The following is a 17,384-nucleotide window of genomic DNA, read 5'->3' as shown; positions in this document are numbered from 1 at the left end:
CATATATGTACTACTTAGCATTAACGTGTTTCATGGAGCGGAAGATATGATGGCTAGTTGCCTATAAGTATTGTAATGGTGCAAAAAATCAAACTTCAGAGGCATATTATCAATAACCTTTATTGGAATGTTAATGTACATCCAAGCTTAGCTGCAGGAATCTGTGAAGGCAACGGACAAGAAAATTGGTGTACCCAGGGCAGGCTTAGTAACAATTATCCTTGTATGGTTGTCTTTATACAATAAACATTAGTGCTGTCAAAATGAATGATTAATCCAAGTGATTCATCAAAAAAAAAAAAAAAACTCATAATCCTGATTGATACCTTCCTGATTGATACCTTCCTGGTTTGTACTATGCTCAATTCTATAGCATAGCATTCTACAACCCCAACACTGGCTATGTCCTTGCTGGAGTGTGATGTGATTTGTGTCCTGTGCAGAGGTGCGATGGATTGCATACAAACCAATAGGGTGTCGGAATGGTATATGTTTATACTTCTCATCCAACCACAATCAAATATCTGGATGGCGCGATTTATCTGGATAGGTTTTTTTTTTTTTTTTTTTTTTTTTTATGATGACAATTTGGAATGAAAACAAGCTGAAATGAAATAGGAGTAATGGGGCTATTTTTCAAATGTAAGGAGTAGAAAGTACAGATAATTGTGTGAAAATATAAGGAGTATAAGTAAAAAGTCGGCTGAAAAATAATTACTCCAGTAAAGTATAGATACCCAAAATTTCTACTTAAGTAAGGTAACAAAGTATTTGTACTTCATTACTTGACACCTTTGTCTGTCTCTCTGTCTGTCTGTCTGACTGAGCTTACTTTGTGAAAAATAGCAGATCACCTTTTTTAAACTGTTATTTTAGGTGGTCTGCTCTATTTCACAAAGGAAAGGTCATTGGCATTATACGAGAAGGACATTCTGAATATGAGCCTAGCCTACTGTAAAATTAGCTGGTTTAAAAATGCGGATTGATCATTTCAGAGTTATTTCAGACGCCTCCCGGTGCTATTCGTATTGGAATTGTGTAATCACAGATTTTGAACAGATGTTTTACACAACAAGGATATATTCCCATTGGGTTGTTGGGTTTTCATGTTTTATGGGAACTTTAGACATAATGATTTTTATACTGTACAAACTGTGTTATCCCCTAACTCTAATGTAACAGTTATTGGTAGGTCATCTATGGACATCTAATGTTACGGACATATTGTCATGGTACAGTTCAGCCTATTATTGATTTTTATTTCCATTTCCCTTTTATCCAAATAGACGGAACTATTTGCACTGTATTTATCAATGGGAAATACATCATGCTAAAATAATCTGTCATATACTGTGGTTCACATTAATGGGGTCGCTTGCACGTCGCAGCAGCATGAATTACGTGACCAGCAACATATTTCTGCTTCAAATATTGTGCGTAGTTAACAGTGAGTGGTGGTTTCAGACATTATTTTATTAAAGTGCATTTTTTAGTACCGCACTCGTACTGACTCTTACAGTTTTTCTCAGTCGCTTTGGTGCATTTCTCAGATCAGAAATGAAATTCTCAAAACTACTTGTTCAACCTCCACATCATTAAAGGGATAGTTCACCCAAAAATGAAAATTCTGTGATCATTTACTCTCCCTCAAGTTGTTCCAAACCTGTATGGCTTTCTTTCTTCTGCTGAACACAAAAGAAGATATTTTGAAGAAAGTCGGTAACCAAATGTCTGATGGACCCCATTGTCTTCCATAGTAGGAAAAAAAAATTCTATGGAAGTCAATGGGGACCAGCAACTGTTTAATTACCAACCTTCTTTAAAATATCTTCTTTTGTGTTCAGCAGAAGAAAGAAAGTCATACAGGTTTGGAACAACTTGAGGGAGAGTAAATGATCACAGAATTTTCATTTTTGGGTGAACTATCCCTTTAAGTCACTTGTGCACATCATAAAAGCAGTTTCTCATTCTTTTGAACAAGTTGCAATTGCTTTGTTGCATTCATGCAATTGATTATGTACAATTGTCTGTGGTTTCCTACATTATCAGTTGCTAATGCCATGTTGCTCAAAATGTATTAAATAGTTCTCTGTGCAATAGTCTTAGCCCTCAAAACATCTAGTCATTAGTTCATTGTATAAGTCAGTAAATGCAAAATGGTTGATCTAGTTGTCATAGGCTGTCAAGCATATTTTCTACACATTTCTATTGGACTTTTTGTAAATGTGCCATGAATTGATGAATTATGCAGGCGAATCTTGACTTTCACCAATGAAGAGAATGTAGATCAACCAATGAGAAACCAGTTCTCTGAAATAGCTCAAAGTTGCATCTCATGAACCTTCAATTGGCAAGCATATATACAGTGCTGCATGCAAAAGCAAAGTTCTGCCTAAGGGGTCTTTCCTGTGTTTGCCTTTCTAATGTTGTATTTTCGCCTATTTCTTTTTCTTTTCTATATCACAATAATATTGTAAATGTTTTTTTTTTTGTCAGACCACTAGTAAAGTTGTAACTGTGAATCCTATCCAGTCTCTTTCAATCAATAACTCACGTACAGTAGTGTGTAAATTTGTACTTTTGAAATGGATATATGGCATACAGAAGAAGCGCAGCTTTGTACATTTCGATACAGTAACTGTAATCCAAACTGCTGCCATAGTTTACATCAGGTAATAGAAACAGAGTGCAGTGTTTTAAATGGCTGCTGAGAGCTAAAATGTGCAGCTACTGTTTGTAATTTCTTCTGTTGCGATGCACAATACATTTTCTTGGTATTTTTATGAGTGTCTTGGTTTGGGCTGGTGGCTCAGCGAGTGGCACATTCACCACTGACTCATCACCACTGAGCTTGCAGATGCTTTCATCACACTAAACAACAGCGCCTGTTTTTGTCCCCTATAATCCAGCATCTTCCACCCTCCAAAACCTGCACAAACCACAATGGGACTTTCTGACTGCAGCTTGCTGTTTATGTGGACAGCAAAAGGCCAATAGAAAAGAATGATGCTTTTCATTTGATAAACCCAAAATTTAGTATCAACATTTTAGTGAAGCCTAATTTTCTATCTTGCCATTTGAAATCATAAGGGAAATATGAAACAGCTATGATTACAGAGCAAGACTATTAAAATCATAACTACAATCCTAAAGGCACCGATACAATATCTAATGAAACCTAATGAAACCAGTGATATTGAAGCACCAAATTTAGTACACAATATAGGCCTACCTTATTAATAAAACATATTTTATAGAGGCAAACAGATTGCATCAGATTATGAACAACATCCATAGAAAACCATTATAAAACGCTTAACGTGCAATAGCGCGTTGTATGTTCAATAAGGTGTATTGGCTACTGAGTTCAAATATCACCGTCTTACTGCATTGACGTTAAGCTTTTTCTTTATAATATGCTCTATGGGAGGAAAACTATATAGCCTACAGACAAGAGCCTACATGAACGCGACGCGCGGCGTTTCACGTTAAAGGTATTGTAGGTAGGATTTTTATAAAAAAACTTATTTTCCAAATTTGTTTAAACTTTATTTATATATCAAAACATAATTAAAATGTAAGTACTCTGAAAAAGAAAGTATAAAAATCGAGTGTCTGTAGACCTCTCACGACTGTTTTAAAGACAGCTCATTATTTCCATTCACTCCACCCCCTCCCTTCTGGGCTCCTTCCAAAGCCACGCCCCCAAAACACATGAACGCGCGACGCCGACCGCTGAGCTGAAGACGCATTATTTACCTGAGACGAGCAGAGAGGAAGGAGCGCAGTGCATGTAGTGACATCATGTCAGAATCACATGTAATAAAAAAAAATCTAACTTTATCATTATGAAGATAAACAAATACGATGCATTTTAGTACTCACTATCAAGCTAGCATATTGATATTGGTAAAGTTTAAAATATATATTTTTTGATTCGCTAACGAGCTAGTTATCTATAAGGCAAAGCTAAAAACAGGTTGCATGATACACGTTTTTCCATTACCATCATTTACACTGTGATGAAGATGAATTTCGTGTAAGATTCATAACATATATGGTGTTCTGCATGTAAGAGTTTCCATGATGAAAGCATTGTTGACTCTGATGAGGACTACACTCCAGAGACAAGTACCGCATCGTCAGCTCGAGGACAGGTCCGGGTCGAGGGCGAAGCAGAGGAGGTCGTGCAAGAGGCCGTGCAACTAGGGTCCGAGGATATTGACACGTGTTTTATTCAAAGACTTTTTGTTCATTACCTTTTCTAGTACTGTCTTCCTTTTTTGCCTTGTTTGCCTTCGCTAACTGCATATGCCGGTAATGTGAATTTTTGATTGCTCTTTCTCTGCCATTGTTTTGCTATTCCTAGGTTCCGTGCCTCTTGAATTCCTCAAATCAAACGGGTGCGCGCGCATATGGGCAGATCCTGTGTGGCAAAAGGGTGGTTGCCATGGTTGCGAGAGAGTGACAGTCACCTAAGCCAATCCTTTGTTTCGTCCCGAATGGAAATAATGAGCTGTGTTTAATACAGATTAAACGGTCTAGAGTCACTCGATTTTTATACTCTTTTTATCAGAGTACTTACATTTTAATTATGCATTGATATATATAAAAAGTTTAAACAAATTTGGAAAAAAGTTTTTTATAACAATCCTACCTACACTACCTTTAATGCCATTTTTCTTCCTGTTAAAAAAACGTGAAATTTCGCAGTTGCGTTCATATTATATGCTTATTTTTATCTGACTACACATTGTATACATAGTATACAAGCTTTGGAATTTGAAAATGTCTGTTTTTAAATGTTAAAGACGATTTTCGCAGTACATTTGTTTTCCCTTGACCCTTAAGCCACTGCTATATGCTATAGTATTAGTATAGCACGATGAGTTTTAACAATATTCAACCATTGTATATCGACATGAAATATTAATTGAAAATCAACTGGCCCTACTTGTGTAGGCGCTGCATATTTATATATGAGAATGCTTTGACGCGCTAACCACGGCTCATGATGCACAAGGGAACGTCTGCCAATTCCACTAACTGCGTTAAAACGTATAATTTGTTTTAATTCAAATTACTTTTAATATTTAAAAACAGACATTTTCAAATTCCAAAGCTCGTAGAAGGTTCCTGTAAGACTGACTTACAAGTAAAATTTGGACAATACTTCCCTTCATGTAGCCTATTTACAGTAAACAATTATTATTTTATACAAAAATTACTGTAATTAACCAAACAGGTTTTTGGTGACTTACTACAGGTGAATAATGCAAAATTTCACCTGACTTATCACTAGGAACGTACTACAACCTTTGGAACATGAATAGAAAAACAATTTACAGTAATTTAAAAAACTGTACTGTTCAATCGAGATATTGGCTGGACATACAGTAACAGTAGGCTAAGTCAGTCTGCCCACTAGGCATTTACTATAACCTTGGAAGTATGTTCCTTTGAATGAATGACTGGACGTTTATATTTTTTTGACTGTGAGTGGAATTTGCAGATGGTCCCTTTATAAAATGCGGCGAATATCAAACCTAAAACTTACTTCACTGCGCTCTCGGACCAGATGCTCTCCCATACACATGCAAAGTTAAACGCAACTGCAGAATTTCATGTTAAGCTTTTTCTTTTTAACAGGCTCAGGAAGGAAAATGCCATTAACGTGAAACGCCGCGCGTCGCGTTCATGTAGGCTCTTGTCTGTAGGCTATATAGTTTTCCTCCCATAGAGCATATTATAAAGAAAAAGCTTAACGTCAATGCAGTAAGACGGTGATATTTAAACTCAGTAGCCTATACACCTTATTGAACATTCAACGCGCGATTGCACGTTAAGCGTTTTATAATGGTTTTCTATGGGTGTTGTTCATAATCTGATGTAATCTGTTTGCCTCTATAAAGTATGCTTTATTAATAAGGTAGGCCTATATTGTGTACTAAATTTGTTGCTTCAATATCACTCTCATTATGCGTCTTAAATGGGGAAGAACGCTTGATTATGCTGCCGTTGTCTGTTTTAGCAGAATACTGCCATCTAGTGGTAGCAGTTTTTCTCAGACATCTGTGTGTGGATCTACAAGGCGAAACCCGCGAAATGAAAGTCTCAAAATCCAAATGAATCAAATAGGATCGACTCAGAAACGAGTCAATGAATGCACGTGTGTCACCTGATCCACAAATGCACATCTTACTTGTTGCATGCACAAATTCTGGCCTACATTAATACAAAATCGAGGTTTTGTATTAACAACTATGTCTCTATTTGTACAAAATGCTGCACATTCATGTGATTTTGGATTTTGCACACACAAGTTGTCCTCAATCCTCAATCCCCCAAATCCTCAATCCTCAAATGCCCAATCCTAAATCCCCAAATCCCCAAGTTGTATATGGAGGGATTATTGGGTCAGATTTAAAACTAAAAGTCTAAAACTAAAAGTCTTAAACGAAAACTAAAAGTCTAAATTTGAAACTAAAAGTCTAATTCGAAAACTAAAAGTCTAAGTCGAAAATGAATTTGGTATTTAGGATTGGGCATTTGGTATTTAGGATTGGGCATTTGGTATTTAGGATTGGGCATTTGGTATTTAGAATAGGGCATTTTGTATTTAGGATTGGGCATTTGGTCATTTAGGATTTAGGATTGGGCATTTAGGGATTTAGGATTGGGAATTTGGTATTTAGGATTGGGCATTTAATCATTTAGCCATTTAGGATTTAGGATTGGGAATTTGGGGATTTAGGATTGGGCATTTGAGGATTGAGGAGTGTATGCAAATAAGGAGGCGTGGCCCAAATACTGGAGGCTGGGTTTGAAATGGCTGGTGCGCAGAGGCACTTTATGGACAGCAGAGGGAGCTCCCAGTGCTAAGGAGCACTGTAATGAAACCAAACAGAGCAAGTGAGCAGGGCTGGAGCGAGGACTGTACTTTACAATGTGATAACTTCAACTTAATGACAGCGTTGTAACATTTATGTGGCCTTACACACAAAGTCACCAGTGAAAGGAGTGCTATCGGTCTGACGACGAGAATAACTATTATTATTATTATTATTAATAGTGAGTGCGCGCGCGCGGCCGGGGCTCTCTCTCTCTGCTCGTTCTTATATATGCCCTGTCAAGCGCGCCCTTGTTAAACTGACATGCAAATGATAAACTTTCACTCTATGATGGTTAAAAATCAGGGTATCTTCCGTCCATTTCATTTCCTATTTGAGATTTCGGCTTGATTTTTCGTTTTTTAGTTCACAGGCAAAAAACGAATAAATTACTTCAAAATTCGTTTTGCACATGTGGGCGGTCATGAGGCGCCCCTGTCAGCCGATTGGTCAAGATAATCTGAGCATGTGACGTCATCGGTAGTTCCCTAGGTTTATTCAACAAAATAATAGTCCTATGGCTCTGCGTACCACACATTAAACTGTTCAGGGCAGGTCCTGGGCTTACTTATGTGCAACTTAACGCGTTTCAGAGAAATATTTATATATCAGAAATATTAAATATTAATCTGCTGCACCCAGACGGTTTTATTAGCTGTGCGGAGTTAAATCTGTCTGGTGCTGCGCTAGGCAAGCAATGTTCAGTCAAGTGTAGCATACGCAGCTGTCATAACTCTTCTTTTAGACAATACGCTCAGTTTTGGACAAGGGGTGGTTATTATTGCAAATACTGTAATGAAAAACTGCTGATGGTGGTGGGTACCGCGATGATGGTAAATAAAATTGTACTGTAACTGTAGCCGCGAGAGTGAGACAGCGAGATGATTGACAGGACGATAGCGGAGGAAAAAGCACAAGATTTTGTTAGTAAAGAAATATTTATTTGTTTAATATAAAAGTGAGTTTGTCTTTGAAAACAACAACAAAATGGTGAAATAACAGTGTGATCACAAAACTGAGCGTTCGTTTTAAAGGGAAATTTCCAAATATATTTTATTTATTTGTTAGCCTAATGCTGTTGTTTTATGCTACAAGTTTAATACTATGCGGATGCGGGAGTTAAAACTGTGCTGGGCTATGTTGGTGACCCAGTGTAATTGTAGCCTACAGCGTAAAATACAACCACAAACACACGTAATATGTATGCATAGCCAAAACACAACACGAGTTTGTTTAAACTTGATTTTTACCATCCATATTTTCTTTTCTTCCGGACTCCACGCCAGAGGTCCCCCTCAGCACCCCTAACCCTTGTGTTATGTTGCGGGTCAATTTGAACCGTTTAGGGTGCTTTCACATCTGTAGTTCCATTCATTCCGGACCAAGGGAGAAAAATTATACTTTGTAGCATTTTTCAGGCGTTTTGGTTCCTTTTCACACCACACATTTGTGATGTTCCCGCCCGGGTCAATTTGTCCCTCAGCTATTCAAAAGCAACTGTATGGACACATGTGTTTGTATGACAGGGCACTTCAACTCCAGTTCTAAAGTGCAAGTGTCTAAAAGTGATCTAACCCTATCCAAACACACTTGAAAAAGCTAAATCACGTTGTTCAGAATTAATTGCAAATTACAGATGAAAATCTTTGTCAGACAAATAAGCTCTCATTTCTATATTCAAGATATCTGAAATACCTAGCTTTTAACCTTTTATGATTTTCAAAGGCAGCTTTACAGAGCCAATAAATAAATAAAAAACATTTATTTGATGTATGTTTTTGTTATGTTTTGTTTCTCACTCCCATGTGAGTGAATAATGAGCTTTCCCACAATTTTGCTTAGTGTGGCACAAGACTTTGGCATAGACAGCAGGAAAAATAAGCTCCCAAAGATTGACATTTATTATACAGCTACATTTAATTGTTTAGTTATGATGTTATAAGCATAAAATGTATAAGAAACAATGAAAGCGTAAAAAAAAATTATGCAAAAAAAGTCAGTAGGCCTATACTGTTTATAAAAAGAAAACGGTTTTAAAAATGGTTAAAAAACAATTTGACCAATTTGTCAATTTGACCCACTCCGTAAGTAGCCTAAGGAAATCGAACAGTGAACGAGGGTACGTTCAGCATATAGCGCTTATTTTAGATTTTTTTAATGTTTGACAACATCTTCCTCCACTCTTTGAACAATTTTAATTAACATTAGCCTATTCGTTAACAAAGCGAATAAGACGGATGAGATAACACAACTTATCTCATGGCTGCGGGCCGCCAGTTGTCGTTCCCTGACCTATGGATTAACCTTTCAAACGAATGCGGTTCATTGTTATTTTTTAATGAAAACACAACAACAATAAAATAGTAGGCTACAATAAAAAAAACTCCTGCATAGTATTAAAATTGAATTAACAAAACGATTAAGACGGAATAACAACAGCATAGGCTAACAAATAAATAACAAATAAATAAAATATATTTGGAAATTTTCCCTTTAAAACGAACGCTCAGTTTTGTGATCACACTGTTATTTCACTGTTTTGTTGTTGTTTTCAAAGACAAACTCACTTATATTAAACAAATAAATATTTTTTTACTAACAAAATCTTGCGCTTTTTCCTCCGCTATCGTCCTGTCAATAATCTCGCTGTCTCACTCTCGCGGCTATGATTAGCTACAGTTACAGTACAATTTTATGTATAGGCTACCATCATCGCGGTACCAACCACCATCAGCAGTTTTGCATTAGACCTACAGTAGGCTATTTGCAATAACCACCCCTTGTCCAAAACTGAGCGTATTGTCTAAAAGAAGAGTTATGACAGCTGCGTATGCTACACTTGACTGAACATTGCTTGCCTAGCACCAGACAGATTTAACTCCGCACAGCTAATAAAACCGTCTGGGTGCAGCAGATTAATATTTAATATATAAATATTTCTCTGAAACGCGTTAAGTTGCACATAAGTAAGCCCAGGACCTGCCCTGAACAGTTTAATATGCGGTACGCAGAGCCATAGGACTATTATTTTGTTGAATAAACCTGGGGAACTACCGATGACGTCACATGCTCAGATTTTCTTGACCAATCGGCTGACAGGGGCGCCTCATGACCGCCCACATGTGCAAAACGAATTTTGAAGTAATTTATTCGTTTTTTGCCTGTGAACTAAAAAACGAAAAATCAAGCCGAAATCTCGTTTTTCGTTTTTTGGAAAAAACGAAAAAAACGGATAAAGGCGCCATTTCTCGTTTCTGCTTATTTCATGCTTATTTCATTTCAAATAGGAAATGAAATGGACGGAAGATACCCTGATTGTTAAACTGTGCAATTAATCCGATAATGATAGGAACCACCTGTTTAAGCATACGTTGTAATAGACAGCACACAGCACAGGTATAGTAATAAAGAAGCTTGTCTCTTGCCACGGCTTTCACAATATCACTGTGTACTGTTACAATAGATCTGCGCGCGCGCACTCACTATCAACAACTGTTGTCATTGTCAACAAGCGTCAACAAGCTTCCCCGTACTTTTTGACAAGCGTCCTTGACAGGGCGGCCAGAGCTTCTTTGCAGCTCAATTCGGCTCAATTCGGCGGCATTGTGAACGTACAGTTACTGTTTCCTAACCTTGTTTTTTCTGATGCGTTGCATTAAAATATATATATATTTTTTTACTTGGCTTGGTTGAATTCCAATGTAGAATAACAGACCGCTGCGAATTATAACACACCGTTGCCATGAAAAACAGAGCGTTGCTATGGACGCGGAACGGACTATTTTCTTTAGCGGAAGCAATACAATCGTTTTTAAATCAATAAACTCCTTTTTAAATCAATATTTTGTGTCAAATTATTTATGTATTTTGTAGGTAGCCATGTAATAAGTGGAATAATGTATAGCGTGGCGGTTGTTATAGTGAATAACAACCCCGACGACAGGCTGATTCAAGTTCAGCTATACATTATCCCTTACATGAAGTACAGTCCTCGCTCCAGCCCTGCTCACTCGCTCTGTTTGGTTTCATTACAGTGCTCCTTAGCACTGGGAGCTCCCTCTGCTGTCCATAAGGTGCCTCTGCGCACCAGCCATTTCAAACCCAGCCTTCAGTATTTGGGCCACACCTCCTTATTTGCATACACTCCTCAATCCTCAATCCTCAAATGCCCAATCCTAAATCCCCAAATTCCCAATCCTAAATCCTAAATGGCTAAATGATTAAATGCCCAATCCTAAATACCAAATTCCCAATCCTAAATCCCTAAATGCCCAATCCTAAATCCTAAATGACCAAATGCCCAATCCTAAATACAAAATGCCCTATCCTAAATACCAAATGCCCAATCCTAAATACCAAATGCCCAATCCTAAATACCAAATTCATTTTCTACTTAGACTTTTAGTTTTCGACTTAGACTTTTAGTTTCAAATTTAGACTTTTAGTTTTCGTTTAAGACTTTTAGTTTTAGACTTTTAGTTTTAAATCTGACCCAATAATCCCTCCATAGTTGTATTGTATTAGTTTAAATGTAGTGACGCACATTTGTGAATTTGTCAAATAGATGGGTAGTTGTGCAAACATTAATAATTAGCACCAGGCCTATTCATTTGTAGTTGTTTGGGTGGGGGTTGTGAAATGCTTAAAAACCGCGAAAAGAAAGTCTCAAAATCCAAATGAATCAAATGAGATAGACTCAGAAAAGACCCTTACAGAAAAAACACATGAATTTCACATGTTATCACATGTTTTCCACATGTGATTACATGTGACCTCATGTGATCACATGTGTTCTCATGTGAACAACATGTCACCACATGTGAACAACGTTTCACCACATGTGAACAACATGTCACCACATGTGAACAACGTTTCACCACATGTGAACAACATGTCACCGCATGTGAACAACGTTTCACCACATGTGAACAACATGTCACCACATGTGAACAACGTTTCACCACATGTGAACAACATGTCACCACATGTGAACAACGTTTCACCACATGTGAACAACATGTCACCACATGTGAACAACGTTTCACCACATGTGAACAACATGTCACCACATGTGAACAACGTTTCACCACATGTGAACAACATGTCACCGCATGTGAACAACGTTTCACCGCATGTGAACAACGTGTCACCGCATGTGAACAACGTGTCACCACATGTGAACATAATGGAGCATGTGGCACATGTGGAAAACACATGTTAATTTTTAACATGTGAATCATCCCAGCTAACAATGACCTGGCGGTCCACCAGCGTTTTTTGGGCGGCACAAAGTCAGCAGTTTGACACGGTCGGACCTCCGGCGGCACACCATCGGCAACCCGAGCAATCTGAAAATCCCGTCGGTCTGCCAGCGTTTTTTGGGTGGCACGCCACCAGCGGTTTTCCGCGGCTGGGCCACCGTCGGCACACCAGTGGCAAGCCGATAGTCGGTCCACGTGTTTCTGAGCGCTTACAGGACATCTTTAATTTATAAATGTATATTTGTTTTAATTTATTTTTTACAGTTAAAAAGAATCTGAAAGCACAGAATTAAAAAAAAAATGGTGAAACTGACCTAATAGCTGTAGCAATAGGCTATCAAAAGCAAAGTGTTGGTGGTATAAAAAAATACTGCCTATGAGCATTTTTAGCACGCGTTCAAATGAAATATGGGGCTTGAGTGTTCGTAAAAACAACAATAAAAAAATTTGAAATTATAAAAAAGCCACAATTGTCCCACTAATACTATCACGTGCAGTAGTGGTAATTTGCACCTATGAATGGGTCATAGAACTTCAAAATGAGTTTTAAATTCATGATTTAATAATCCGCGACAAAGCACGTACGCGACAAATGACGTCAGAAAAGTGTCAGTACATTATAATCGGTTATGGTCTATTACTATACCGATACCGAATCGTCCTCGTTTGCATCGCGATGCATCGTTGAAACGATTAATTTCGACACCCCTAATGTCACGTTGTCACTTCACTGTACATTCGCTCCTTAGTGGTCAGCTGCTGCAGTGTGCCAAAATCGAAATCGTTGGCACTTTAAATCGTTGACGCTTTAAATGCCGTTTCAGTATTTTATATTTTGTTCCTGGAGTTCATAAAGTGTTTTGCGCTAAAAATGTCCAATGTTTGTAAATGTGATCATTTTCTAATCTCACCTCTTAAATGTGTAAATATCAAGAATATTTTGATTATCCATTTCATGACTCCTTTAGCACACAAAAATGTTCTTTTTCACGTCTCCAATTTAAAGAGAGGTCATACTCAAATGAAAATAATACTTTTGCACTTTTTGATGAATCATTGACATCTTTTTTACACAGTATGGATTATTGGATTATTTAGGCCCTCTTTGGCATTCCAAACTTGTTTTCAAATTTTAATGTTATCAATCTCATTTCTTACAGACCATGTCAAAAAGACACATCGGAGGCACTGAGATCAAGGTCTGCATGGCACAAAAGTTAAAAGATCTGAGGAGACGAGCAGAAAGGTAATCTTCAGATGATCCAACATCAGTCTATTCCTCAGTCTATTTTGTGATCTATTCACAAATTGTCAATAGTGCTTTTTATAAAAAAGATGCATCACTCTTATACAGTTGTTTAAGCCAAGATGAAAACGACATTGCTGTTCGCCAACATTTTTTGTTTCCATAGCATATTCACAAAACATTTAATGACTGACTAATAACAATACAATTACAAATTATTAATAATAATAATAATAATATCACTAAAAATATATAGGCTTAATAGCTAACGGTCTTTAGATCCGAACACAGCAAATAAGTCATCTGTGAAAATCAAAAGCAGCTTCAAACACTGCCTTAAAAGAAAATGTATATCATGAAATCAAAATGGACCCTATTTACTTTGTTAGCGCACATTACTTTGTCTTGAGGTGAACAATTAATCCGTTTAAGTTAATACACAGAAAACAAATTGTTTGTTGTGGTAATCATTAATCAAAATCTGAAAATTTGCTTTCGCCCTGGAATGGCGTCCCTTCTCTGATGACGTCTGTTCGACGAGTTGGGTTTGAACATCCTTAACCCTCCCTTCCAACCGTTAGTCTGCTATGAGCAGAGATGGAGAGGAGGAGCGCTAAAGTAAAACCCTGCCCTCTGTTCAATATTCCGTTTCACTTGGAAATGCTTCACAACACTGAAATAAAGTCGGTTGCAACTTCCGATTCACGCGGACTTTAATGAAGAGACAGATGCCAAAAGTTAGGACCATTTTGCTTTCACTTTTAGGGAATAAGAGCACGTTTACATCCATGTTCTTAATGCGATTATGAACTCATTATGAACTTATTGAACCAACTCATTAAGATCTTCAGAAATGCTTGATAATTGGGCACAGGATTGGGTATTGCTAAGATACCGATGACACTAAATCCATTTTAAGGTTTTTATCCAAAGGAAATTTTTAAGACCTTATATACGTTGTTGTTGTTTTTTATTGCTCTTTTATAGCATTTCAACTTACATGCCAAGGAACCTTGGCTGGCATGCCGTTAAAACACCAACCAACCTACAAAGATACTAATAAATGTGTAATCCTTAGAACCTTCTAGAGGGCATGCTGTAGGATCTGCTTGTTTATATATTTGGCTACAGCCAATATACAAAGACCAGTCATCACTTGACATTAACAGATACAATCCTGAAATCCAGAAAGAAAAGAAAGAAAATTTTAGTTTATCAGGATAGACTGATAGTGTTTGCACTGCCCTAATCTTTGATTGTTTTTCTATCCCAAAACAGGATGCCTGCTGAAGGAGACAGAGGACTGAGACAACACACGTTCACAAACACACAATACACACACACACACGCCCTTATACATCATCGTTTTAGAGGCTTTTTTTAATGTATAATTTTAATTTGGTTTTGCTTTGTTTTAAACATTCAATTTGTACTGCATATTTTGAAATGAAATAAAAGCTTAATTTGAATTATTTGTTTTAATGTTGGGAAACATGGCTATAGGCCCTACAAAAGAACATGGTAGGCCTACCGTTTTCTGTGGAATAGTGCTTAATGATTTTTACATGGGTTTCACATGAAGTTGCAGGTTTACATGGGGTGTAGGTTTAACATAGATTGTTGATGGGTTTCAAATGTTATTCCATGGGTCTCGCATGGGAATTTTACGTTTCACATGTGATTATAGGTTTCACATGTGATCTCATAGGTTTCACATGTGATTATAGGTTTCACATGTGATCTCATAGGTTTCACATGTGATCTCATGGGTTTCACATGTGATTATAGGTTTCACATGTGATCTCATAGGTTTCACATGTGATCTCATGGGTTTCACATGTGATTATAGGTTTCACATGTGATCTCATGGGGTTCACATGTGATTATAGGTTTCACATGTGATCTCATGGGTTTCACATGGGAATTTTACATGTTTCACATGTGATCACATGGGTTTCACATGTGATCACATGGGTTTCACGTGTGTTTCACATGTAATCACATGTGTAAATGTTCCAAAAGCACACATTTCCCATGTGCAAAACACATGTTTCACATGTGATCCACATATTTCACATGTGCAAATCACATGTTTTTACATGTTAAATTTCACATGTGCAAAATCACATGTGCAAAACACATGTGATCCACATATTTCACATGTGCAAATCACATGTTTTTACATGTTAAATTTCACATGTGCAAAATCACACGTGCATGTGGTCACATGTGACCACATGAGTTTTTGCACATGTGAAGTTCATGTGTTTTTTCTGTAAGGGGAGTCAATGAATGCACGCGTGTCACCTGATCCACACATGCACATCTTCTTTGTTGCATGCAAATTATGATACACTAATACAAAGGAAAATATTTGCTTCACATTCATTCAATTTTGCATTTTGCCCACGCAAGTTGAAAGGCATGGATAAAACATTTCTGCAACATGTATCAAGTTCATTGATAAGTGTGCTTGCACGTGTTAATCATTTTGATACTATATTCATCCCATAATGTTCTCATTAAATTATGAAAACGTTATTTCTGAACATTTTTCTGAACGTTCAAAGCATCCAGTTTTAAATGTTTTAAAAACTTTTTTTTTTTCTTGGTTATGTGATCATTGAGGGAATATTTCATTTTATTTTGTTGCAAACATTATGGGAATGTTACTTTTGAATGTTTTCTGAATGTTCTGAAACAAGTAGCAACATTTAAAAATGTTACACAAAAGTCCAACTAAAACGTTTAAAGGTACACTGTGTAGTGAAGTATTTTATTAGCTAAAATCAATGTGTTTATTCATAAATATGTCCTCATTGGTGTAAAATTACCTACGCCAATTATCTGACTTGGACTGTAACAGTGTTAATTTTGGCAGCCATTTTTGATTTAGTCTTAGTTTTCATCTTGAGACGAAAATACTTATTGGTCTTAGTCACATTTTAGTCATTTTGTCTTTCATAGTTTTAGTCTAGTTTTAGTTGACGAAAAGTCATTGCATTTTTTGTCAACTTTTAGTCAAACTGCAGTTACCGACATTAATTTTGGTAGCTATTTATATGTATTCTTTAGACAAAAATGTCCTATTTTTTTTTTATCTCTAGGCCAATTCAGTTAAGCTTATGAGAAATTTAAATTAAGGTAACAGGCTGTATTGACATTGCGCTCTTTAGCAGTAGCACTTGTGCAATTCTACATACCCCTTTTCCTTAGTTCAGTGGTTTTTAGAGTGCCCTACCCCCTGGCACCCCCTCTCTTCCACTTAGACTGCAGTCACATTTTTTCCATTAAGGGACAATATTTTTTAAATATTTTTTTTTACCGGTACTTTTAAAATATTAAATTAAAGCCAGTAGTAAGTCACTGTCTTTATGAGTGAGTCATGGAGTCATTCATTCATTCAGTAAGGAAGCAAGCTGCTATTTTTATGAACGGGTCATTGAATCTCACGATTCTTTCAAAGCAACAGATTCGTTCACGAATCACCGCTGTGTGCTGCAGTTCTGCTGTGGCTTTCGTTGCAAAATAGAGCAATAAGCCTAAATGTAGGCTAGTACATTATTTAATGTTACCCTTCTGTTTGTTGAACTGTTGTATAAAATGAATGCCACATTTGAAATCGTGTGGATATTCAGGAAACATTGCATTCTTGCTCGTATAATATGATAAACATTAAAACACTGCTGGATATCAGCCTATATTTTGATCGCAGATTTAGTAGCACAGGTAGCGCAAACGGCTCGTGGCAGAACACAGACCGACTGAAAGACACTTTAATTTAAGTAGAAAATCTCAAATGAAGATAGCTAAACTCCAGTTTACTCGTCTGTGTTTTCAGATCATCCGCGGTTCTTCAGCAGTGTCGAGAGCGCGCGCGCATGGTTGCCAGATACTATTGAAAAGACCGGGTAGAAAACGTGTTATATTAACAGAAAAGCTCTGACTGGGGTTTAATTATTGAAATCTGGCAACCGTAAGCATGAA

General features: G+C 37.0%; 1 protein-coding gene across 2 annotated transcripts in view; it reads right to left on the bottom strand.

Annotated features, from left to right (window-relative positions):
- The window catches only part of casq1b (calsequestrin 1b), a 101,225-nt gene that overhangs the window by 55,097 nt on the left and 28,744 nt on the right, over nucleotides 1-17,384 (bottom strand). The gene's annotated exons all lie outside the window — the stretch shown is intronic.

The sequence above is a fragment of the Abramis brama genome (assembly GCF_963993115.1).
Source record: "Abramis brama genome assembly, chromosome: 3".
Classification (NCBI taxonomy): Eukaryota; Metazoa; Chordata; class Actinopteri; order Cypriniformes; family Leuciscidae; genus Abramis; species Abramis brama.
The sequence above is the reverse complement of the archived record's forward strand: the minus strand, read 5'-3'. Positions and strand labels throughout refer to the sequence as shown.